The following is a 25,936-nucleotide window of genomic DNA, read 5'->3' as shown; positions in this document are numbered from 1 at the left end:
AGCTATTGAATTTTAGCGGCCAGTTTTTCCAGCAGACCAGCACCCATTTTTGACCTTTCTCTCTCTTTTGATCTAGAATCTCCTCTACGTGAAACACCTTGTCTTTACCAACCGTTACCTTCTGTAATTCCTGCTCATAAAAAGATCCCGTTATAAGTTCCCCGTCATAATCTTTTAATATGTAGACCGGGGGTATGCGCGTATCCTTGCACGTATTTTTTATCGAAAACACCCCTCAACTTGGATATACGAACCAAGTCCCCCACAATAAATTTAAAATGTATTTTTTTCTTACGGCGAAGAGGGAGCAAACCATACAGATTTTTAAAGACTTGAAAAGAGTTTTCCGAAGAGACTTCGGAGGGTTTCATCCTTATACTTTTATGATAACTATTGTTATACGCAATTACTAAATCTTGAACTATATCTATATATCTATGCGTGTTGTGCGCTGTAAAATAGCGCCACATCCTCTCCTTCAGAGTCCTGTTAAAGCGTTCAACCACAGAAGCTTTCAAATCCGATCCTGTAGCAAAATGTACTATATTGTGCTTTTTCATTAGTTTCTGAAAGGTCTTATTAAAAAATTATTTTCCGCCATCGGTCTGCACTTTCTTGGGGGCGCCTCCTTCCTTCAAGATAGAGGCAAATGCCCTGGTCACCTCAGCGCCGCTCTTATTCTTTAAGACCCGGACAAAAGCTATTTTAGAGAAAATATCTATGACCGTTAGCATGTAGCGGTTTCCTTCATTTTTATCTGCAAGGGCCTGCATGTAACATAGATCCGCCTGAAATTGGGACAATGGGTGTGTAGAAAAACTCTATTTCTAGGAAAATGTTTTCTCACGGGTTTATGTAGAGTGTGCGCATCTTGTTCGGATAGCCACTCAGTGACTTTAGCATCGCTTAACCTGTGACCTGTTTCTTCGGCTAAAGCGCTGTAAACGCTCCTTACCACCATAAGACCCCGGGTTAGAGGGATTATAATAAATGTTTTTCAAAATCTGCTCTGCCATCCTTCTTGCCTCTCTGAGGTACAATAATGTTAATGAGCCACTTTCAAATAACAACAACATTTCATTTTCATTTTTGGGATTTTTATTTTCATGAAAACATTAGGTATTACGTATACAGACAATCCCTAATTCGTTGCAGGATACATGCCCCCCCTTTCTCTATGATCGAATCATGTAAAACTTTGTATATTTGGGTTAGATTAACAGGTTTGTTTCGCTGAATTTTTACAACAGACACATCCGCTATAAAAGTATATAAACAACAAATATGATACATGGTACAATTAAAGGGTGTTTCAAACAAATAAAGTAAAATCTTAGACAAGGTTGTTTCTAGTTCTTCAGAATCACCACCAAGCCGGGTTACCATTTGTGTCCATTGTAGAACCTCGCCAGCATGGCGTACATGAGTCATGATTTGGTCCATTTTCAAAACACGCTCTACATTAGCCCCGGAATTGGGGGTTTTGTAGAACGAGACATTGTTCACTTTATTTTCAATAATTTGATGCATAACACTTGTAAGTTCTCTCAAAAGAAAAAATGTATTTATTCTATCTAACATCGTATACATATAGTTACCCATTGCTCTACATCTAAATAACAAAAATGTCACTCGGGCTCTTGGGGTTTATTGAGCCAGAAAGCCAACACATCCGACACCACAGCCTCCCTGTATTTGTTATCCTCCACCAGGGTGTGTCGGATTTCTTTGAGTTTCTGGTGTATGTGAATTGCCTCCTTTAGCTCGTGTAGGAATGCTTCGGTTACCCCGTAAACTCTGGGGATAGACGGCACAAGGCCCATAGCCTCCAGGGCTCTGACCAGCGATGGTATAAACCGGCGGGACCAAAGTCTTTTCACCAGCGCCTCAAAATTGTTGAAGAAGTAGTATCTTGGGGGGATCGTATAGGCAGGGGTGCCTTCGCTGGCTGGGGTGATTAATCTCACAACCGATGCATTTTTCTCGTATATATTCTCCAATCACCACGTCTAAAAGCGCGGCTACTGAGGCCTTGATTGTGTCAACAAAAATAGTACTGACCACCCCATCAAACACGTCCTCAGGTTGTGTACAGGTAGGGGGTGTCGAGGGTCTTGCCAGGGGGGAGTAGAATGGAGGGCTGCGAGGCATACAATCATTAGTGTCGGGAGCCCAGGCCGTTTCGGAGTTTGGGTATGCGTTAGGAATATCCATGGTCAATGCGTAGGTTAAGAACTGTAGGTTTTAAGAACCAGCCTTTTTATTCTTGAACCAACCCTCGGGGTATCTGGGCGGGGTTAACAACACAGCTTACCTCGCTTTCTTTGGGGGCTGCCTCTCCTGACGTTGTATCTTCTTGGGGTTGCTTTGAGTCGTAATCCTCAGAATTCGTATATATTATGCACTTCTTTATCCGTACAATGCTCTGGCGCTTTTGGCTCTGTACAAACAGAGAGTCCAACAGCTCCAACATGTGCAATTCCATTAAAGGCCAGCTTTTAAGGGGTATAAGCATTCGAAGCCGGAAATCCCCGTCCGAACCGCCAGCCCTGATGTTTTGGTTTCGGATTTCCGCGGTGCTGACGTGAAATTCCACGCACCCGCAAGGCCGTCCATTTATATGTTGTAATTTAACTCTGTGAAATACTCTTCCTGAGGTGTCCGGGGTACCTTCCCAACGGGTCTCGTAGCCTGTGAACAAGCTGTAACCCTTGGTGATACGGCTCAGTTCGGGACACAAAACCTGTCGAAAAACCGTCCAGTCTTCAACATCATAAGTCACGCCTAATTTCTGGTCGGTATATTCTTCTCCTTCGGCTAACGTATAGAGTTTCACGCTACAGGCCAAGTAATCAAACAGATGCCCCCAATGCTGTCCGTTAGACATCAACACTTCATCTTTCAGCACCGTTGCGGGCGGTATCTGGGTTCTATACACGTTTAAAAACCGCTTTTTTTGGTGCATCGTATATTGCGGCTGTATACTTTGCCCTTTCTCGATGTTTCAGACGCGGTCCTGCCTCCGAGGCTACAGTCATCACAGCTTTGCCACTGATCGCAAAATCCATGTTTAAAAAATAGGGTTTACGGTTCTGGGTTTCGCAAGCCTTGTTCTGGACATTTATAATGCTGAGGCCCCAGCGCTATCTATAGCCCCAGACATTCCTGCTTCATAGATAACAACCATAAGGGAGATAAAACTGGGGGGGTGGAGGGGGGCATGGGCCCCAAAAGTTCAAACACCCTCTAACACATGACCACACGAACAGGGGGGGCGGGGCGGGGGCACATATTCTGTACAGGTCATCAGGTCATAAGGTCAGCAATCAATCAATTTTGACACATGCCGTATCCTATTACTCTCTAGTGACAGCATTATTTAACGTTATATATCTCTGTCAGTCTGTCAGTGTCAGTCTGTCATTGATAACCATACAGACACTTATTTTACCCAAGCTCCATTGTTTTCTCCCTGTAATATCCCTCTGGTGTTTGTCATTAAGCTGTTTCCACGTTCTAGTCCAGCTTATTCTAAATTGTGACAACCGACATGTCTATGTGTTTCAGGCACAAATGTATGCACATAAATCTCAGGTTGAGTCAAATACATAAATATATAGTCTACGACATGTCTTCATTATGTATGAAAGGGCAATAGAACTGTATGAGGCTGAACAACACTGGACAGCATTTGTTTTGTTACTGATCAGGAAGAAGTGAGAGGCATGAGAGTGCAGTGTGGCTTTGAGGCATGTGACTCTCCTTTGTCCCCCGGTTCTCCTGTGTCCCCTGGCACTCCTGTGACCCCTGGCTCTCCTGTGTCCCCTGGCCCTCTTATGTCCCCCGGTTCTCCTATGTCGCCCGCTCTTTCTGAATGAATCTTTCCTGGATTCCTTTTATCCTCTTTCTTTTCAAAGAAGGAGATCCTAGGAGAGTGACATGGACCTTCTCCTCAAATACGATTGAGAAGGAGATCCTAGGCGATTGACATGGACCTTCTCCTCAAATACGATTGAGAAATGAGATCCTAGGAGATTGACATGGATCTTCTCCTCAAATACGATTGAGAAGGAGATCCTAGGAGAGTGACATGGACCTTCTCCTCAAATACGATTGAGAAGGAGATCCTAGTAGAGTGACATGGACCTTCTCCTCCAATACGATTGAGAAGGAGATCCTAGGGGAGTGACATGAACCTTCTCCTACAATACGATTGAGAAGGAGATCCTAGGAGAGTGACATGGACCTTCTCCTCAAATACGATTGAGAAGGAGATCCTAGGAGAGTGACATGGACCTTCTCCTATAATACGATTGAGAAGGAGATCCTAGGAGAGTGACATAAACCTTCTCCGACAATACGATTCAGAAGGAGATCCTAGGAGAGTGACATGGACCTTCTCCTCAAATACGATTGAGAAGGAGATCCTAGGAGAGTGACATGAACCTTCTCCTCAAATACGATTGAGAAGGAGATCCTAGGAGAGTGACATGAACCTTCTCCTATAATACGATTGAGAAGGAGGTCCTAGGAGAGTGACATGAACCTTCTCCTATAATACGATTGAGAAAGAGGTCCTAGGAGAGTGACATGAACCTTCTCCTATAATACGATTGAGAAGGAGGTCCTAGGAGAGTGACATGAACCTTCTCCTATAATACGATTGAGAAAGAGGTCCTAGGAGAGTGACATGAACCTTCTCCTATAATACGATTGAGAAGGAGGTCCTAGGAGAGTGACATGAACCTTCTCCTATAATACGATTGAGAAAGAGGTCCTAGGAGAGTGACATGAACCTTCTCCTATAATACGATTGAGAAAGAGGTCCTAGGAGAGTGACATGAACCTTCTCCTATAATACGATTGAGAAGGAGGTCCTAGGAGAGTGACATGAACCTTCTCCTATAATACGATTGAGAAAGAGGTCCTAGGAGAGTGACATGAAGCTTCTCCTCCAATAATATTGAGAAGGAGGTCCTAGGAGAGTGACATGAACCTTCTCCTCCAATAATATTGAGACGGAGGTCCTAGGAGAGTGACATGAAGCTTCTCCTCCAATAATATTGAGAAGGAGGTCCTAGGAGAGTGACATGAACCTTCTCCTATAATACGATTGAGAAAGAGGTCCTAGGAGAGTGACATGAACCTTCTCCTATAATACGATTGAGAAGGAGGTCCTAGGAGAGTGACATGAACCTTCTCCTATAATACGATTGAGAAAGAGGTCCTAGGAGAGTGACATGAACCTTCTCCTATAATACGATTGAGAAGGAGGTCCTAGGAGAGTGACATGAACCTTCTCCTATAATACGATTGAGAAAGAGGTCCTAGGAGAGTGACATGAACCTTCTCCTATAATACGATTGAGAAGGAGGTCCTAGGAGAGTGACATGAACCTTCTCCTATAATACGATTGAGAAAGAGGTCCTAGGAGAGTGACATGAACCTTCTCCTATAATACGATTGAGAAAGAGGTCCTAGGAGAGTGACATGAACCTTCTCCTATAATACGATTGAGAAGGAGGTCCTAGGAGAGTGACATGAACCTTCTCCTATAATACGATTGAGAAAGAGGTCCTAGGAGAGTGACATGAAGCTTCTCCTCCAATAATATTGAGAAGGAGGTCCTAGGAGAGTGACATGAACCTTCTCCTCCAATAATATTGAGAAGGAGGTCCTAGGAGAGTGACATGAAGCTTCTCCTCCAATAATATTGAGAAGGAGGTCCTAGGAGAGTGACATGAACCTTCTCCTATAATACGATTGAGAAAGAGGTCCTAGGAGAGTGACATGAAGCTTCTCCTCCAATAATATTGAGAAGGAGGTCCTAGGAGAGTGACATGAACCTTCTCCTCCAATAATATTGAGAAGGAGGTCCTAGGAGAGTGACATGAACCTTCTCCTATAATACGATTGAGAAAGAGGTCCTAGGAGAGTGACATGAACCTTCTCCTATAATACGATTGAGAAGGAGGTCCTAGGAGAGTGACATGAACCTTCTCCTATAATACGATTGAGAAAGAGGTCCTAGGAGAGTGACATGAAGCTTCTCCTCCAATAATATTGAGAAGGAGGTCCTAGGAGAGTGACATGAACCTTCTCCTCCAATAATATTGAGAAGGAGGTCCTAGGAGAGTGACATGAAGCTTCTCCTCCAATAATATTGAGAAAGAGGTCCTAGGAGAGTGACATGAACCTTCTCCTATAATACGATTGAGAAGGAGGTCCTAGGAGAGTGACATGAACCTTCTCCTATAATACGATTGAGAAAGAGGTCCTAGGAGAGTGACATGAAGCTTCTCCTCCAATAATATTGAGAAGGAGGTCCTAATGGAGGGACATGGACCTTCTCCTCCCGTACAATTGCAAAGGAGGAGAGGAGATAGGATGCAAGGAATCATAGAGCCCCTACCTACCTCCTGATCAACAAAACATGCTGTGGATCAAACTTAACCGAGTCCCTCAAGCACTGGAAATCCTGGGGATGGCAGAAGACCTGCTTAGACCAAGAGAGAGAGAGAGAGAACTATGAATGTCTTCAATTCCCTCAACCTCATACCTTCCCTGTGTGAAGACGCTTGGTATAATCTGATATTTCCTCAGTACAAGCACACCATGTGCTATAAATCACGCACGCACACACACACACACACACACACACACACACACACACACACACACACACACACACACACACACACACACACACACACACACACACACACACACACACACACACACACACACGAAAAACATAACTCTTTGATCGCCCCAGGAAGTGACAGACCGTAGGTTCTAAACATATTTGGGAGAGCAAAACGGCTAGGCGGTGAGACAAATTTGATAAAAATCCATGCTGTGCACATGGCACGTGATGGTGTTAAACCAGCAAAACATATGATGTTCTTGCCTTGCATTCTGTTACCTGAAATGCTCTATAATTGATGAACCTGTTCACTGCCAACTAAATTGAAATGTGCTCCATGGCAGCCTGCAGGCTGGGAGGAGGAGGAGGGAGGAGAAATTAAATTTCACAGCATTGAGAACCCAGACGGTGCCATGGAGTGAAAAGCTGCAGGGAGAAGTGAATTGGTCTCAGTGAAAACATGGCCGTCGAAGTGCCTTATTTGCTTTGCTTAACCTACCCGGTGTGAGTGTACTTTCCTCTACAGTTCAGTCCTCTGAATATGGGCCCTCAGTCACCCCCTCTTGTGGAGTTAACAACAAGGTCGGTGCTGCTCGGCTTTTTAAAGAGAATATGTAAATACGCACGGCTAAATTAGGCCCAGAGGTGTGCTGTGTGTTAGGTCCAGAGGTGTGCTGTGTGTTAGGTCCAGAGGTGTGCTGTGTGTTAGGTCCAGAGGTGTGCTGTGTGTTAGGTCCAGAGGTGTGCTGTGTGTTAGGCCCAGAGGTGTGCTGTGTGTTAGGCCCAGAGGTGTGCTGTGTGTTAGGCCCAGAGGTGTGCTGTGTGTTAGGCCCAGAGGTGTGCTGTGTGTTAGGCCCAGAGGTGTGCTGTGTGTTAGATCCAGAGGTGTGCTGTGTGTTAGGTCCAGAGGTGTGCTGTGTGTTAGGTCCAGAGGTGTGCTGTGTGTTAGGTCCAGAGGTGTGCTGTGTGTTAGGTCCAGAGGTGTGCTGTGTGTTTGTGCACCCCTTGATTTTCTTTCGGTGGCCTTGTCCAGCGTTATTTTGGTCTTCAGAGGGATGTGCCTCCTCTTCCTTGTCTTTCCAAATGATGAGTACTCCTGTTCCAGTGCTACTCATAAATAGCCATGTTGAAGATTTAATGTGATTCTCCACTCAAGTACAGTACATACTGTAGGCTATGACTGTGTGACTCTACTACAGATAGACCTGAAGGCACAGTCAGTAGATAATGGTTATATTGATAGTCATAGTCTTGATAGGCCAATTAGTGCCTTTCCATAGAGATTGAGGAGTAGGAGGCGTACTTATCCATACTTCTGCAGCATACTGTATCTCTGCCGAACACTGGATTGATCCAAGATTACAGTTGAATCTATATCGAGAAACAGGGAAAACAAGTTGAGCTGGTCGAGAACTCTCACTTTGCCTGTTGGTGGTGCATGTCACAGAATCACTGGGTAATCCATGCCAAATCCCATAGGACCAGCCTCTGTTGACGGAAACAAAACACCCACCTGTGGTTTTCCTGCCCCATTCATTCCTTGTCATTTTGTCCAAGGGATGTTATTCAAATCCAACAGTAAGGAGGAGGTGATTGAAATCACCGCTAGTGCCATTAAATGTCCATGGAGTAGACATTAATACGAATTGGACTGTCTTATCGTTTGAAAAGAGGCATTTTATTCATTGCTTTCGACTGGAGGACACAGATATGGAAGCACACTTCAATAGAGTGCTTGAGCAGTTTGGGACACATGAGGCTTTTACGCACTTTCAAGGCTGTGCTGCACACATAGCATTTTATTCAATGCCAGATTTCCAGAAGTACAGTCCCATCTCTCAGAAGTACATGAAGATGTAGCTTTTTGGAGGAACATGTATTTGAGGATTGTCACAAAAAAAAACATAGCTGTCAAAAGCGAATAATGAATGCCTAGATTTTATTTGGGCCAGGGCCATACTTTATGGCATCCATTCGATGACGATCCCTTTTCCTTCTTTGGTTTCTTACTCACGGGGGAGAGGTTATGGAGTTACATACATTGAGCCCCCAGTCTTATATCCCCCCCTAGACCAGTCCCACAGCAAGGACTTGCACTCCCTGCTGCAATCAAAAGAAATGCACAACGCCAGCACATTCTCTTTAGCCTTGCTAATCTGCAGCTCTGACTATTTCCCCCAGGAATAACCGCTGCAGAGGAGAGAGGAAAGGAGGGAGGAGGGAGGAGGGATCGGGCTGCTGACATGGAGAGTGAATGCTTCTTAAATGGGGAGAATGGTAGATTACATTGGGGAGAGAGAAAATGAGCCGGTGAATAATCGTGATGATGGCCCTGTGAACTATCTCCAGGCTTTTACCCCTGACCTCGTCCCATGACATCCCATGACATCCTCATTAAAATTAAGAGGGGAGGGGAAAGAGGTGCTCCTTGGTTGGTTCCTTACCAGAAACCTTTTTTTTGCATTCACTGAAATGATCCCAGGAGCTAGGGGGTCAATTTGAAAGAGATGCAGAGGAGGGTGTAGAATACTTAGGCACTCAGGATGAGGTGTTACACCCCTTTTAGCTCGGGGTAATTACACTGATCCCAGTGATAGAGTTCACGTGGGATCTTTTGTCCAGCTACTAAGGTTATTGTGCGTTAGAGCTGAACCTCACTTGTATCTTTTGACCTGTTTAATAGTAATAACCCCAAACATATTAAAAGGATTACATACAACCTTGAAAAAAAGGTACATACCAAATTGATTCTGATTTGATTTCTATTGAATGCTTTTGAAAGTCTTCAATCCTAACCATGTCAACATAAAATGAGAGAGAGAGAGAGAACAGAATCATGAGCTGGGTGTGGACTTATTCCAGTGGGGAGGATTGAAACCACGGCTGTGTGTTCTTCAACCCAGCAGCAGCGCAATGTGACAGGGCTCTGACGGGAATGCTCCCTGACTAACTGAGTATTTGGCTGTCCAATTCATTAGGGATTATCTCTGTCTGATGACTAGCAGCACAAACAGAGACAGTCCGTCTCTCTTTCTCGCTCTCTCATTTCTTGTGTCATTCTTTTGCATTGTTCTGGTGATAAATCTGACGATAACGTCCCCTAGAGGTGTTTTGGATGCACATATTTAGAAAGATCAGTAGATATGAGTGGAAACAGTGTGTGTATATAGATACAGATTGCCCTTTAGACTAGCTAGCATGACTGCACCCTGTGTTTCTCCTCACCAAAGGACAAATTGCATCCACTAAGAGAAACATGGCTTACACACACACACACACACACACACACACACACACACACACACACACTAAATGTACGATTTATGGCCTTCCACACCACCACAGCGTTTTTCACCTTTTCCTCTCCCCGCTTTTTCCGACAATGACTAGAATTCCAATGAGAGTTCCATGTTGCCTAGACTCATGACACTCAGCAGATATGGCGCTCCATGTTGCCTAGACTCATGACACTCAGCAGATATGGCGCTCCATGTTGCCTAGACTCATGACACTCAGCAGATATGGCGCTCCATGTTGCCTAGACTCATGACACTCAGCAGATATGGAGCTCCATGTTGCCTAGACTCATGACACTCAGCAGATAGGGCGCTCCATGTTGCCTAGACTCATGACACTCAGCAGATATGGTGCTCCATGTTGCCTAGACTCATGACACTCAGCAGATATGGCGCTCCATGTTGCCTGAACTCATGACACTCAGCAGATATGGAGCTCCATGTTGCCTAGACTCATGACACTCAGCAGATATGGCGCTCCATGTTGCCTAGACTCATGACACTCAGCAGATATGGCGCTCCATGTTTCCTAGACTCATGACACTCAGCAGATATGGCGCTCCATGTTGCCTAGACTCATGTCACTCAGCAGATATGGCGCTCCATGTTGCCTAGACTCATGACACTCAGCAGATATGGCGCTCCATGTTGCCTAGACTCATGACACTCAGCAGATATGGCGCTCCATGTTGCCTAGACTCATGTCACTCAGCAGATAGGGCGCTCCATGTTGCCTAGACTCATGACACTCAGCAGATATGACGCTCCATGTTGCCTAGACTCATGACACTCAACAGTGCAGAAGTATTACAGTAGTGCACTACTTTAGACCAGGAACCTCACCTTATTCCCTATATAGTGCACTACAACGGTGACACCCATCTCAAAAAAGACACGGTAGATGAATCTTACGATTCAAAATATTCTTATAAAGGGAATAGGGTGCCATTTGGGACTCATCCACTAACTCAGTCAGGCATGCACAAGGCACACTGTTCTCTCTTTTCACACTATTCACGTTCACTATATCAGTCTGCACTTTCCGCATTTCGTTACTGACATAGGGCCACACACATTTCTACAGAAACAAATTGCATCAACTCCCAAGGCACCCCTAATGTGCTTGTTTACAGCTTCGCTGAGGAAAAACAATGCTAAACCCTTTCTAAGAATTCTGAATGAGGCAGAACTCTTTTGGCTTTCTTTATTACAAATCAGGAAGGCTCCATGGCCTCAAAGAAGGATTCTTATCTGCTTCCACTGATAATTGACCAAGTTCCACACCTTACATTGTAACTATCACCTTGTTTTAGGTTACTATAAAACGTCCCTCCTCACCGCCGTCAGGCAGAGAAAGCAATACTGCCCTGTCCGTCTGTGTTAGTCACTCAGACAAGACTCCCCTTTTAAGAACAAAGGTCACTCAAGTGCTGTCTATAACGCCAGCCAACAGGATCAGCTGGGGCTTTGTGAGAGCGAAATTGACTGCTGGACCTTGCCAAAATATCCTCAAAGTAATTTCTCCCAATCTGAGTGTCGGGGATACTAGTTAATCCACTGTACCCAACTGCCCATCATCTATAAATAAACTGGTCGTATCTTGTAAAGACGACAGGTTAAAGAGCTGAGTTTGAGGTCGGACTCTTAAAAGGCTGATCATTCTTCATTTCCCCTAGGTTGAGGAGAGCAAATTGGCACAGGAGACAACACACTGGGAACAAGAGAGAGCACACTGGGAACAAGAGAGAGCACACTGGGAACAAGAGACAGCACACTGGGAACAAGAGACAGCACACTGGGAACAAGAGAGAGCACACTGGGAACAAGAGACAGCACACTGGGAACAAGAGAGAGCACACTGGGATCAGGAGACAGCACACTGGGAACAAGAGAAAGCACACTGGGAACAAGAGACAGCACACTGTGAACAAGAGACAGCACACTGGGAACAAGAGACAGCACACTGGGATCAGGAGACAGCACACTGGGAACAAGAGAGAGCACACTGGGAACAAGAGACAGCACACTGGGAACAGGAGACAGTACACTGGGAACAAGAGACAGCACACTGGCAACAAGAGACAGCACAATGGGAACAAGAGACAGCACACTGGGAACAAGAGACAGCACACTGGGAACAAGATACAGCACACTGGGAACAGGAGAGAGCACACTGGGAACAAGAGACAGCACACTGGGAACAAGAGAGAGCACACTGGGAACAGGAGAGAGCACACTGGGAACAAGAGACAGCACATTGGGAACAAGAGACAGCACACTGGGAAAAGGAGAGAGCACACTGGGAACAAGAGCGAGCACACTGGGAACAAGAGACAGCACACTGGGAACAAGAGACAGCACACTGGGAACAAGAGACAGCACACTGGGAACAAGAGACAGCACATTGGGAACAAGAGACAGCACACTGGGAACCGGAGACAGCACACTGGGAACCGGAGAAAGCACACTGGCAACAGGTCGAGGAAATGTGGGTGGCTGTGGGTGGTGGAAGACAGGAGGCAGACAAGACAGAAAGACGATGTTATTTGTTTCAATTTTGCAGCTCTGTTGGGAAGCAAATACACATTTTCTCATATGCTGTACTGTTTATGACGTGTAATATAATAATAATATATTCCATTTAGCAGACGCTTTTATCCATAGCAGTTTACAGTAATGCGTGCATACAGCAGGCATCAATCCCACAACCCTTGGCATTGCAAGCACCATGCTCTACCAACTGAGCCACACTGTATTTTGTTCTACTGTGAGCAGATTTCATTGAGAGACTTAGGCCTCCTGTACAGTAAGACCCTATACTATAGCAATAGTCTGTGATCTGTATGAAGTAAAAGTAAGTTTAAATAAGAACTTACTTATAATTCAATTCAACATTTCTCTCTGTCTTTATGATGCTAGAAGCTATTTCTGTCTTAAATCTACATAAAGTCATAATGCAGCATGCCATAATGATGGCGGGAGCGAATTGTTTGTTTCGCATCAGTGCATTGCCAGATAGTTCTTTTCATAAATGACGGAAGGGTAAGGTGCTTAAATGAGCTAATTCCCATTGTGGGTATTACTTGCCAAAAAGTTAATTAAAATACACAGCAAAGGGGCATCTCTTCGCCCAGAGGATCCAATACTGCAGTCTGATACAGTGTCATGAATACCTGATTGTCATACTTATACAGTGTCATGAATACCTGATTGTCATACTGATAGTGTCATGAATACCTGATTGTCAGACCGGTACAGTGTCATGAATACCTGATTGTCATACTGATAGTGTCATGAATACCTGATTATCATACTTATACAGTGTCATGAATACCTGATTGTCATACTGATAGTGTCATGAATACCTGATTGTCATACTTATACAGTGTCATGAATACCTGATTGTCATACCGATACAGTGTCATGAATACCTGATTGTCATACTTATACAGTGTCATGAATACCTGATTGTCATACCGATACAGTGTCATGAATACCTGATTGTCATACCGATACAGTGTCATGAATACCTGATTGTCAGACCAGTACAGTGTCATGAATACCTGATTGTCATACTGATAGTGTCATGAATACCTGATTGTCATACTTATACAGTGTCATGAATACCTGATTGTCATACTTATACAGTGTCATGAATACCTGATTGTCATACCGATACAGTGTCATGAATAGCTGATTGTCATACCGATACAGTGTCATGAATACCTGATTGTCATACCGGTACAGTGTCATGAATACCTGATTGTCATACCGATACAGTGTCATGAATACCTGATTGTCAGACCGGTACAGTGTCATGAATACCTGATTGTCATACCGATACAGTGTCATGAATGCCTGATTGTCATACCGATACAGTGTCATGAATACCTGATTGTCAGACCGGTACAGTGTCATGAATACCTGATTGTCATACCGATACAGTGTCATGAATACCTGATTGTCATACCGATACAGTGTCATGAATACCTGATTGTCAGACCGGTACAGTGTCATGAATACCTGATTGTCAGACCGGTACAGTGTCATGAATACCTGATTGTCAGACCGGTACAGTGCCATGAATACCTGATTGTCAGACCGGTACAGTGTCATGAATACCTGATTGTCAGACCGGTACAGTGCCATGAATACCTGATTGTCATACTGATACAGTGTCATGAATACCTGATTGTCATACCGGTACAGTAATACGTACTCACTACCCACCAACTTTAATCAGCTCTTAAATTAGATTCCCTGTCACCTTTTGTTCCCTTTAGCCACATGTTGACTATGGAAACCCCAGTCTTTCTCACTCATTCATGATTCCTCATTAGAAGAATATCCTCCTCAAAGCAAAAAGAGAATAGAGAGTGTTTAGCAATGTAAAACCAGTTAATGTGCCTATGCCATAGAGAATATGATTAAATGGACAGGGTTAGTAGATGGGGCTGAAAAACATGTCAGCGGTGAATTACATATTCTCAGCCAGGCAGCTAGGGAAAAAAGATTAACGATTTTGAACAATTTCACACAATTTGGTTAGAGTTCCCTCCATGCATTTCCTGAATGCTCAAGTGTGTTTCATCGACTAGTTTCATAGCCTGACAAGAACTAGACAAGTTTATTAAAAAACGTTTATTTCCATGTCAATCCTGTAGTGTACATTAAAGGTGTTCGTTAAGAGTCATGGATGGTTTGGACCTCCAGCTTTCCAACTTAGTGATGTCAGTCAATGGAATAGCTGTAGTAGACTTCTATAAACACTTTGATTTGAATTTCAAAGTATTCCTGGTTGGTCTATGCAAGTTTTAGAGGAAGGAAATAAGTTCCTTTGGAAGGAAAATACACTTCTGTCAGTTCAACATAACTGATTTTGAGGCTAGCTTTTACGCTATTTATTAATAAGGCTAAATGATCTGTGTTAATTATAGCGATGCTGGCCTTAGTGTTGCCTTTTTCAGGATTTAGCTGCACTAACAGGCAAAGATTACTATTTTCTTTACAGTAACTCAGTTTGGTGTCATCGCCCCCAAAAAGTTGCATAGTTATATGCAAAGGATACCAGCATTTTCCACATTCTGAGGGCTGGAGTACTTTCTAAACTGCTTGAATGTCTAAGGCTTGTTCAAGTTTTCACTCTTTCTGCTCTTGTGATTTCTTGATACACTCTTAGAAAAAAGGTTTGCAAAAGGGTTCTTCAGCTGTCCCCATAGCAGAACACTTTGAATAACCATTTTTGGTTCCAGGTAGAACCTTTTTGGTTCGGGGTAGAACCCTTTTGGGTACCATGTAGAACCCAAAGGGGAATCAAAAAGGGCTCTGCTATGGGGACAGCTGAATGACCCTTTTGCAACCCTTTTTGCTAAGAGTGAATAAACAAATCCCATAAGTAGAAAATACATGACTAAAGGCTAGAAGCTACACAGTGTTATCCAAAATGTGAATTCAAGTCCCTGAAAATCCCTTCAATATTTGATGAAGTACTGAAGGTTACTAGGGATGGTGGAGAGAAAAGGATTACATAAAAACAGAGAAAGGGAGGATGCCAGACCTACCGTATACTGCTACTTCCAATAGATGTACTTTACCTTCCATCAGTACCTTCCATCAGTACCTACCATCTAGTACCTTCCATCACTACCTTCCATCAGTACCTTCCATCAGTACATACCATCTAGTACCTTCCATCACTACCTTCCATCAGTACCTTCCGTCAAGTATCTACCATCTAGTACCTTCCATCACTACCTTCCATCAGTACCTTCCATCAGTACATACCATCTAGTACCTTCCATCACTACCTTCCATCAGTACCTTCCGTCAAGTACCTACCATCTAGTACCTACTGTCAAGTACCTTCCATCAGTACTTTCCATCAGTACCTTCCGTCTAGTGCCTTCCATCAGTACCTTCCTTCAGTATTTTCCATCAGTACCTTCCGTCTAGTACCTATCATCTACAGTAGTACCTTCCGTCAGTACCTTCCGTCTAGTACCTACCATCTAGTACCTTCCATCAGTATCTTCCATCAGTACCTTCCGTCTAGTACCTACCATCTAGTATCTTCCATCAGTACCTTCATTCTAGTACCTAACATCTACAGTAGTATCTTCCATCAATACCTTAAATCACTACCATCCATAATTTTTATTTTTTATTTTTTTATTTCACCTTTATTTAACCAGGTAGGCTAGTTGAGAACAAGTTCTCATTTCCAACTGCGACCTGGCCAAGATAAATCATAGCAGTGTGAACAGACAACAACACAGAGTTACACATGGAGTAAACAATAAACAAGTCAATAATACAGTAGAAAAAAAGAAAAAAGGGTCTATATACATTGTGTGCAAAAGGCATGAGGAGGTAGGTGAATAATTACAATTTTGCGAAAAAAGAGCAGAAAAGTAAACAAATAAAAACAGTATGGGGATGAGGTAGATAAATTGGGTGGGCTATTTACCGATGGACTATGTACAGCTGCAGCGATCGGTTAGCTGCTCAGATAGCAGATGTTTAAATTTGGTGAGGGAGATAAAAGTCTCCAACTTCAACGATTTTTGCAATTCATTCCAGTCACAGGCAGCAGAGAACTGGAAGGAAAGGCGTCCAAATTAGGTGTTGGCTTTAGGGATGATCAGTTACAGATACACCTGCTGGAGCGAGTGCTACGGGTGGGTGTTGCCATCGTGACCAGTGAACTGAGATAAGGCGGAGCTTTACCTAGCATGGACTTGTAGCCAGTGGGTCTGGCGACGAATATGTAGCGAGGGCCAGCCGACTAGAGCATACAGGTTGCAGTGGTGGGTGGTATAAGGTGCTTTAGTAACAAAACGGATGGCACTGTGATAAACTGCATCCAGTTTGCTGAGTAGAGTATTGGAAGCTATTTTGTAGATGACATCGACGAAGTCGAGGATCAGTATGATAGTCAGTTTTACTAGGGTAAGTTTGGTGGCTTGAGTGAAGGAGGCTTTGTTGCGGATTAGAAAGCCGACTCTAGATTTGATTTTAGATTGGAGATGTTTGATATGAGTTTGGAAGGAGAGGTTACAGTCTAGCCAGACACCTAGGTACTTATAGATGTCTACATATGTCTACATAGGTCGGAACCATCCAGGGTGGTGATGCTAGTCGGGCGTGCGTGCGGGTGCAGGCAGCGAACGGTTGAAAAGCATGCATTTGGTTTTACTAGCGTTTAAGAGCAGTAGGAAGCCACGGAAGGAGTGTTGTATGGCATTGAAGCTCGTTTGGAGGTTAGATAGCACAGAGTCCAAGGAAGGGCCAGAAGTATACAGAATGAATACGCTGAGATCCTGGTTGAAGACTGCGGAGGTGTATTTGTAGGGCCAGTTGGTCAGGATAACGTCTATGAGGGTGCCCTTGTCTACAGATTTAGGGTTGTACCTGGTGGGTTCCTTGATGATTTGTGTGAGATTGAGGGCATCTAGCTTAGATTGTAGGACTGCCGGGGTGTTAAGCATATCCCAGTTTAGGTCACCTAACAGAACAAACTCTGAAGCTAGTTGGGGGGCGATCAATTCACAAATGGTGTCCAGGGCACAGCTGGGAGCTGAGGGGGGTCGGTAGCAGGCGGCAACAGTGAGAGACTTATTTCTGAAGAGAGTAATTTTTTTAATTAGTAGTTCGAACTGTTTGGGTATGGACCTGGAAAGTATGACATTACTTGGCAGACTGCAACTCCTCCCCCTTTGGCAGTTCTATCTTGACGGAAAATGTTATAGTTGGGTATGGAAATCTCAGAATTTTTGGTGGCCTTCCTAAGCCAGGATTCAGACATGGCAAGGACATCAGGGTTGGCAGAGTGTGCTAAAGCAGTGAGTAAAACAAACTTAGGGAGGAGGCTTCTGATGTTGACACGCATGAAACCAAGGCTTTTTCGATCACAGAAGTCAACAAATGAGGGTGCCTGGAGACATGCAGGGCCTGGGTTTACCTCCACATCACCCGTGGAACAGAGGAGGAGTAGTATGAGGGTGCGGCTAAAGGCTATCATAACTGGTCGCCTAGAGCGTTGGAGACAAAGAATAAAAGGAGCAGATTTCTGGGCATGGTAGAATATATTCAGGGCATAATGCGCAGACAGGGGTATGGTACAGCGGAGGTAAGCCCAGGCACTGGGTGATGATAAGAGAGGTTGTATCTCTGGACATGCTGGTTGTAATGGGTGAGGTCACCGCATGTGTGGGAGGTGGGACAAAGGAGGTATCAGAGGTATGAAGAGTAGAACTAGGGGCTCCATTGTAAACTAAAACAATGATAACTAACCTGAACAACAGTATACAAGGCATATTGACATTTGAGAGAGACATACAGCGAGTATACAGTAAAGTAATCGCAAGTGTTGATTGGGAGAGCTAGCTAAAACAACAGGTGAGACAACAACAGCTAATCAGCTAACACAACTACAGCAGGTAAAATGTTGATGACTAGGCAGAGAGGGTCAGATTACCTACACACAGAGCCTTGCGGCTGGGGTCGACAGATAAAAAATAAATTAACAGAATGGAGTACCGTGATTAATGGACAGTCCAGCAGGCATCAGCTATGTAGCCAAGTGATCATAGTGTCCAGGGGAAGCAGTAGATGGAACAGGGAACCCGCCACTACGCTAGCAGGCGACAAGGCGTTTAAAGTTAGTAGCCCTCCGAAGGAGGCCGGTTGAAGGCACAGCGGATGGAGTATTCGTTGGTAGACCAGTTGTGGTGGTGCGGCGGGGCGCCGTGTCGACAGAGAATCCAAGCCAGATGGTGAAAGAGGTATTGTAGAATTTAGTTTGCTGGCCGGGAGATGCGCCTGGCTCACGGCTAACTGGTGCTAGCTTCATGGCAGTGGCGTTAGCCACTATAGCCAATTGGTAGCAGCGGTGATCCAGTGCCAAGGTCCAGAGTTTACAGCAAGGATCCGGTAGAGTATCGGGCTCTAGCCGTGTATGAGTGGGGTTCGGGTGAACAGCTGAGTAGGCCGGGAGGTGGGCTTCAGGGATAGCTTCGGTACTGGGTGCCACGGTGAGCTAGCTAGCTGAAAGCTGTGAGCTAGCTAGCTGCAAGCTAGCTGTGAAGATCAGAAGTAGTGGTCCAGGGATTCCGGCAGGAATCCGGCGTTGTTGTGGAGAGACAGTCCGATACTGGTAGGCTGGCGAGTATTATCCAGGCTAAGAACAGGGCTGGTATCTGTGCAGAAGGTAAAAGCCTCTAGCAGTGGCTAACAATGAGTGAATAGCTAATTAGCTGGTTAGCTTCTGGAGGTTCTTGAATGTGTTCTAAAATTAAAAATAATAGCGATACCGTATCACATTGGGTGAGGCAGGTTACCGGAAGGTATAATCGAATTAAAAATCGAAAAGTGATTGAAAATAAAATTGAAATATACTGTATATACAAAAAATACGAAAAATACAAAAGTACACGAGACACGAACAAAACAAAATACATCATCTTGGTAAATCTTCCATTAGTACCTTCCATAAGAACCTTGCATTAGTACCTCCCATCAGTTCCTTCCATCAGTACCTTCCATCAGAACCTGGCATTAGTACCTTCCATCAAGGCATTCCGTCAGTACCTTCTATCAGAACCTGGCATTAGTACCTTCCAACAAGGCCTTCCATCAGTACCTTCCATCAGAACCTGGCATTAGTACCTTCCATCAAAGCATTCCGTCAGTACCTTCTATCAGAACCTGGCATTAGTACCTTCCATCAAGGCCTTCCATCAGTACCTTCCATCAGTACCTTCCATCTAGTACCTACCATCTAGTACCTACCGTCTAGTACCTTCCATCACTACCTTCCATCAGTACCTTCCGTCTAGTACCTACCATCTAGTACCTACCGTCAAGTACCTTCCATCAGTACCTTCCGTCTAGTACCTACCATCTAGTACCTACCATCAAGTACCTTCCATCAGTACTTTCCATCAGTACCTTCCATCAAGGCCTTCCATCAGTGCCTCCAGAGAGAATGTACCCAAACCAGAAGGTTTTTTACAATAATTAGTATTATTTCTAATTAGCAATGATATGATTGTTTACTGCACATGACACCAGCATGATGTTGAATATGATGAAGGATATCATGACCTGCACTCTCAGAAAAAAGGGTTATATCGCTTGCTTTAAGTGTGTCACATGTTTTTGCACCCAGTATAAAACGATTTTACCTTTTTTTTTACAGCTATGTAATGGCTCTGACCAGCTGGCACTCTTTCTTGCTCCCCTCTGCTCGAGTCCAGCACCCCAAACTCTGCCAGGCAGTGCCAGTTGTTCTACCATTGATCACATACACATTAGTCTGTAGTTTTCTGCGGCTAGTGCCAGGGCAGCTGTGGAACAGATGTGAGGAGAATCTAGAATGTTTGGATAGGGGTGTTGATTAGCTCACAAAGGCAGGGGGATGATTACATCTAGACTAGTGATACTTTACATCATACTTTGAACCATTTCCAACAGATTCAGGATCAGCATTATAATTATCCAGTACAATTTTGGGGGTTCTAACTGGGATGAGGTTTTCTGTTCCGGCTGGGTCGTATTATCTTTCGATCATTTGACATAGATCTTTCATTTGAATGAACCCATCCAGATGGAATGCAAGGTACAGTAAGTATGCCTAAACTACAGTATTTCCCCTCTTGGAGAATACCATAACCATACATTAGAACAATATCCACTTTTTCCCATACTCTTCATGTTCACCCAGCACGTCTTTCATAATTATGACGGTGATCTCGCCACATATGAGAAATGAAACAAATAACGTGCATTGGGTGGCGGACAGGTACCCAAGATGTAGAGGTACTCTCTCTGTTTTATGAGGCCACGTTTCTTCAGCCCCTAGCATGACAGGAAGCAATCGGAACCTCCCTACTTCCTCTTCCTACATGAATAAACCAGAAGACAGTCACTGTTTCCCTGGTCTGGGAACACCATGGGGTGTCCGAGCAATCAGTGGTGCTAAGCGGCGTGAAGTCAGAGCATGTTGTCAGCCTGTTAGCCCCCCACGCTACGGACTGATCCAAGGTGACACACGAACTGCATGGGATGCCTTGCTTGGCTTTAAACCAATTAAAGCTGAAGTCCCTTTGTATAAAAATCCATTAAAGAAGTCAAACTCAAGCGACGGAGTAATGGTATAGGACTAATAATAGCCAGATATGGGCCAGGCGGTAGAGAGATGGAAGTGAGGAAGAGTGTCAGCAGGATATAGACTCTATGGTAGTAAGCAGGATATACTGTAGACTCTGCTACTCAGCAGGATATAGACTATATGGTAGTCAGCAGGATATAGACTCTATGGTAGTCAGCAGGATATAGACTCTATGGTAGTCAGCAGGATATAGACTCTATGGTAGTCAGCAGGATAAAGACTCTATGGTAGTCAGCAGGATATAGACTCTGGTAGTCAGCAGGATATAGACTCTATGGTAGTCAGCAGGATATAGACTCTATGGTAGTCAGCAGGATATAGACTCTATGGTAGTCAGCAGGATATAGACTCTATGGTAGTCAGCAGGATATAGACTCTATGGTAGTCAGCAGGATATAGACTCTATGGTAGTCAGCAGGATATAGACTCTATGGTAGTCAGCAGAATATAGACTCTATGGTAGTCAGCAGGATATAGACTCTATGGTAGTCGGTAGGAGCGGAACTCCCCGCTGGGCTCCCTAAGGTCAAAGGGATGTCGAGGCTCACTGTGAACTTATTGTTTAAACATGTCAGCAGTGACTTGATCACTTATGCATGCTGTTCTAATGGCAGACCCCATATCGGGTTAATAGCTTATGTTCTTTATTTTGTGCTCTGCTTAAAGCCTCGCTCCTCCACGAGTTGGCAAATGGTGTGCCTCCCTCCATAGTATCGGAAAGGGATTTCCTTCCTCCCAACCCCCATATGTTCCAATACTGCACATACCCGACTTTCCCCCCATCTTTCTTTCATGTTATGTGCTTTCTGCCTCATTGGTTCATCGATGGCGGTCAAAGTTACAGTACATGTTTTCAGCCCATAAACAATACAATACAGCGCAATTCATTATGCAGGAGTAAAAACGTTCAGTTGAAAGTACGTCGTTGAGCAGCGACACCGCCAATTTGTCAATTTGTATTTTGAGGTGGTTTCCATCTAATTTCCTGTCTTGAAGATCAATAGGCTTCCAAAGATTGAGTCAGGCAGCCTAAGGGTTGGAGACTTGGAGTCTATCGCACATTTTTGAAACAGTATTAGCAATACATTAGCAATACATTAGCAATACATGCATGCTGTGGAGGTTTATGTAACCGGAATGAATAGTCTGGGCCGACAGCAGTTACTAGGTCTATAATTAGGTGTCTGAAAAGAGTAATTTAGTTTATTTATGTTGTTCTGATAACACTGACTGTAAATAAGCTCCCATAATAAACAGCTTTACGCCAAATGAATTACAAAAGAGGGGATTGCCACAATATCATTTAGAGTCATTATTGTGATGGTTATGCTTCTTTGCATCACATCTATTCACGTGTTTAAAGAACATTACATCTGCCGAGGTGTAGAGCCAGGTACTCGAGCAGTTTCGCCATTTCCCCATGTCCCTGACAGCGACACAATGAGATTAGGCGTAGACAGAGCAGCACCGTAATTGTGGCCATTTCTGCACGTCTCTTTTTTTCGAGATAAACGATAGCTGTGCTCTGTCTTCTCCTTCCCCTCATTATGACACTCCTCTCCAATCACTTGAAGGTGATCTGCTCTATCTCCACATGGTAAATTAATATGATTGATTTTTTTAGAGCGCAAGTAGTATAGAGAGAGAAAGAGAGAACACTTTCTATTGTAGTTGTTTAACTGAGGGTAACAGAGAGCCCAGTGCTCTGTCAGACTCTGTGCCTCCTCATGACAGGCCCCCAGGCCCGAGTCGCCACATTCAGACCTGTTTTCATGAAAAAGAGAATGAGGGATTTACCCCGCTGTTATTCACACATACAAGCCTGGGGATGTGCCATTCTTATTTTTTGGGGACTCGTTTTGCAATAGTATTTTTTCCTTTCGTCTTATTAAATGGTCGGTTGACTTCAGATGCAAGGATGACATGAAGGACAAGGGCAGACAACATAATACATGTATTTAATGTACTCAGATACTGCAGAAGAGTATACACACATACATGTACTGTAAACCCACATGAAGCACAAAACACAGACAGATGTGTTGAAAATTGCACCTTCCACAATCAAACCATATGTTGTTGTCATACACTTTCTCTCTCTGAAGTCTCTGTCCTGGCCTCATTCCTGCGGAAGGAACCAATACTTTCAAGGTGTGTGTGTGTGTGTGTGTGTGTGTGTGTGTGTGTGTGTGTGTGTGTGTGTGTGTGTGTGTGTGTGTGTGTGCGTGTGCGTGTGCGTGTGCGTGTGCGTGTGCGTGTCCGTGTCCCTGAGCAGAATTCAGCCATGTCAACAATCCGCTTGGAATGCATTAGAGAGACATCAGCTGCAGCTTAAAACCATCCGCTCTTTCTCTTGACCATCCTCTCGTGGCAAACATATTGTTAATAAACAAATTCCATAATAGGGGAGGTACCACTGAGTGGGAGATGGGGAATAAGGGGATACAGAGGAGAGGCATGGAACCAGGAAACTATTGATCTATTTCTACTGGACAACAAACAGAAGAAGAGATCCCGAGGATGTAAATGTGTGTCTCACATAAGAATGTACCACAGGAATATACATTTGACATTTTATTCCCCCAACTGTTTTTCCATTTGACTTCTAAAAATGTATGTCCTATTATCCAGTCTGCAAGCATATGATGACAAATGTACTGTAGATTAAGAAATGAAAAGTCTGTACAAGATAGAAACCTGATATATTCATGCTGCACCATGTTATACAAACAACTAGTCTTTGTCCAATCCAAGCATGCATCTGTCTTACTGTAAACGTCTTCAATGATATGGCATCACAGTCAGCAAAAAAAATCATAATAATCAAAACGGAGTTTCATTAAGTTTAGCCTTGAAACTTCTGATTATGTGAAAGAGATTTAACGTGGCATATCATTAGCTCGGGCTTAACCTCGTTGGTACTGAGGGGAATCGAGCCCAAGGCCTCAGCCATCATAAAACAATAGCGTACCATTTCAAATCCACATTCCAGCCCCATAAAATTGTTCATAAAACTTAGCCGAGGGGCATGTGAGGAGAAAAAAGGAGGCGATTGTAACTTCTATGAAGGCCATCCTTTCTGGTGTCAATCACTGGCCGGACACCGTGGTGTTTTACTCCAAACGGTGCTTCTCTCTCTCTCTCTCTCTCTCTCTCTCAGCTATCATACCTATGTTTACCTGTCTATCTCCTTAACCGTGGCTAGATCAGGGAATCATTAGGGCATTAAAATGCAGGTTATTCTGATAAGATAGCATGGGGAGAAAACATTCAAAGCTATCTCTCTATCACACACACCACACACACTTTATGCCCATGAGCAGCTTTGAGTAGAGAGAGAGAGAGAGATAGGGAATTTGAATCCCCTCTAAGTTTCAAAATCATTGGACCCATTTCCATTTATGAACGTTTTTTATTAATGTATGAAATAGTTTTATATAGCTTCCTTCCCCATGGGTTCCATGTTGGCAACATATTGATTTCCAAACCAGGTCTACAGCGGGCCTCAAACCATGACCAAGGGCATTGTAAGACACACTTGTTAAGTAAACATTTTGGTCTGATGTAACATTGCATGGCTGGTGCTGCCTGCCTCACTTTACTTAGATGAGGCCTGCCAAGGAACGCATGTATCCCAGCCATGTTAACTTCTCTTTTTTCACTCCAGCTGCTTATTTAAATATGGCACCAGTTTTATTTGATTTATTTTCATTTGATTTATTTCACCTTTATTTAACCAGGCAGGCCAGTTGAGAACAAGTTCTCATTTACAACTGCGACCTGACCAGGATAAAGCAAAGCAGTGCGACAAAAACAACACAGAGTTACACATGGGATAAACAAACGTACAGTCAATAACACAATAGAAAGATCTACAGTATACGTTGACTCCATATTGACGTTGAGGTTTTAAGTTTTGGCGGACTTATCTTAGTGGATGTACAATCATCGCAAATTGAATGTTGGGGTGTTTCAGGCCCCAAAGTGAACATAATTGTACACTCGCAACTCCATTAAAAACGAGGACTGAGGGGCTTACGTTGCAAACTTCCCTTGCTTGGCTAATCATTTGGACCGACGACAAATATCCCCCAAGAGCATAGGCCTGAGGGTTTAGGGCTGAGGGTTTAGGGCTGAGGGTTTAGGGCTGAGGGTTTAGGCCTGAGGGTTTAGGGCTGAGGGCTGTCTACTTTGAAACCTTAGTACGACATGCGGGAACTATTGGCATACTAACTATATCAATACTATGACCAATAAGCTACTACATACTCAATTTGTCATAAATAGTACAGTTAGTATGAGTTTTCGAACACAGCTATCCCACAGTGAGACTTTTGGCCTTTTGAACGCTGTCCCACAGTGAGACTTTTGGTCTCTTGAATGCTGTCCCACAGTGAGAAGGCGAATTGTGCCATGTAGTTACAGGAACCGGGCAGGCCAGGAGGCACAGCACTGGAGGTTCCCTCAGAAATAAGTAGGCCACTCCTACTTCTAGAGCGCTCTGTTAGACTCCATTTGTAAACAAACATACACACACATGCAGCCTGGAGCAGTCGAGCCGCCTGATTAGATTTCACACTGCTTCTCTCTCCTTCACTGTGCAGCTTGGGCCAAGTTAGTTACACGAAGAGGAGAGTGCATGTTCCTTCTTCCCCCAAGCTCCACACGCGCGTGTCTCAGACCGTCTTTCATCATACAGGTGCTTGTTAAGGTCACCAGGTTTACTGTATATTACCATACTGGTGGACGAAGCAAGGGAAATAGCAGGCAATTTTTTCTGTGTGAGTAAATGTTGTCAATGGAAGGAGGCCATGCGTTTGGCTA

The sequence above is a fragment of the Oncorhynchus nerka genome, linkage group LG6, assembly GCF_034236695.1.
Source record: "Oncorhynchus nerka isolate Pitt River linkage group LG6, Oner_Uvic_2.0, whole genome shotgun sequence".
In the NCBI taxonomy this organism is placed as follows: Eukaryota; Metazoa; Chordata; class Actinopteri; order Salmoniformes; family Salmonidae; genus Oncorhynchus; species Oncorhynchus nerka.
The sequence above is the reverse complement of the archived record's forward strand: the minus strand, read 5'-3'. Positions refer to the sequence as shown.